Raw genomic sequence first — 1,544 nt, 5'->3', positions numbered from 1 at the left:
TTAGCAATTTACTTTTGTTTGATTATTATTATTATTTATTTTTTGCCATCGGCCAATTTTGAACAATCGGCATAGGCCCATCGGCCAAGCCCTAGTATCTGTTGCAAATCATCATAATATAATACCTTTTGGATGCGATGGTTCGTCCATTTGATTCCTATCAAATGCCACAAGTTGTGATGAGTGAAAGCATAACGTTTGTGGGATGCTAGTGTGGTTTGGGATGGCGACTCATGCAAAATATCGCTGAACGGTTCATTCACTGACTGTGTTATTCCCGAATGCTTAGTTCATCTTTTTAGCAGCAAATGAAGCAAAAATCTTCCAGCTTAAATTCATTACCAAGGTTCGTTAAGTTCATAATATTTGTTTCATAAACATTTAAAAATGGTTGAAAGTGTTGCAATTACCATTTCAAAATGTTTATGAAACATATAAACAAGGACAGGTACAAGGGAGGGGCGATGGGGACGATCGCTTCCCCCCTTGAGGTTGAGGGACGTCCACACTGGCAAATTTTTCAAATTGAAGTCTTAAAACGCAAAAGTAGGCCGTATTTGACGACGTTAAGGAAAGAAATGGGGTTCGAATTCGAATCTCCTTCTCGAAATTTTTTTAAGAGTTGAAGTTTCAAAGATACAATAACAGACACTTTTTGGCGATGTTAGGATAAATGAGTATGGAGATTTACCCCGGTATAAAAATGTTGTGCAGTCCCCCCCCCCAAGCATGTTTTCATTAAATACGTAGGTAAGTTTAAAAATCCAACGCCCCCTCCTTGGAAAACATTCTGGATCCGTCCTTGCGTAAACGTTATGTGGGCTACCTGGATAAGGGAAGGACTCAAATGAGTTTGCCATTTCTCTTTTTGCAATAGAAAATGAAACTGTCCAGGTTCATCATGTCAAACATGAAGCAGCAGTGGGCAACCTAGATCGATAAGCGCTTCCATGTGCACTTTGTACCTGGCACAAAAGTAAGCAATTTAAATCCTCATATATTTAATAGCGAATAATCAAGAATGCTTCTGATGTCATCAACAATGAAAATCGTTCCATGACATGATAATTTGATAATGTTTGACATGCAGGGAAATGTTTTATTTTGAAGAGTTTGAACTGGATTCGGTAATTTAACTGTTTTACTGGTAAGATTGTCATTTTAGGAGAATGAAGAAACGAAAAAGGGGTCAACAATGAACGCTATTTACTGGAGTTAGGGTCAATTCATTGGAGTTAGAATTACAATTTCAACTATCCAAATATCGCTAAACAGGCAATGACTTTGTTCAAATGTAGAAGCAATTTTCTCCTGTCATACCTAGGCTGCAATTTTCTAGTATTTAAATAAACAAGAATATTGAGGTGTTGTTAAAACAATGTGCATTAACTACATAAACAGTATAACTAAACGTGAGGCAACTTCAAATTGAATAACGAATTTCAGTTTATTATGTAAAAATAAATATCAAACTTTATTGTAAAATTCAAAAATCACAACATTTCTAAAAATCAAATTCAACAACATTTCAATGTATAATTTCA

The sequence above is a fragment of the Uloborus diversus genome, chromosome 2 (genome assembly GCF_026930045.1).
Source record: "Uloborus diversus isolate 005 chromosome 2, Udiv.v.3.1, whole genome shotgun sequence".
In the NCBI taxonomy this organism is placed as follows: Eukaryota; Metazoa; Arthropoda; class Arachnida; order Araneae; family Uloboridae; genus Uloborus; species Uloborus diversus.
The sequence above is the reverse complement of the archived record's forward strand: the minus strand, read 5'-3'. Positions refer to the sequence as shown.